Here is a 371-nt window from a genome sequence, read left to right as displayed (position 1 = left end):
AGCACAAACCAGTCAATACATCTTTAATTTTACAGCTTACCTCAAAAGACTTGTACTGTGTCAGCCATAACAAACTCAAATACAAGCATCCATATTTACAAAGCACATTAGGAAGATAAGAAGTTGTTTCTGTCTGTACTGTACAATGGACTGTGGTGTAATAACAGGAACAAAACTTTCAGGGCTTCTCTGTCTTCTCTGTCAGAGTTTACAGCACCAACAAAACAAACTGCCCAAAGAGTTCAGTGAACTGCTATAACATTTTCTAAACTTATTCTAGAAAGAGATGCAAAACAGAGGAATCTGTATAAATGTATTGCATAAAACTGTATCCAACTGACAAATAAGTACCTTTAAGTGATAGTCCACCC

The sequence above is a fragment of the Cyprinus carpio genome, unplaced genomic scaffold, assembly GCF_018340385.1.
Source record: "Cyprinus carpio isolate SPL01 unplaced genomic scaffold, ASM1834038v1 S000006509, whole genome shotgun sequence".
NCBI lineage: Eukaryota > Metazoa > Chordata > Actinopteri > Cypriniformes > Cyprinidae > Cyprinus > Cyprinus carpio.
This window is presented reverse-complemented; position numbering follows the sequence as displayed.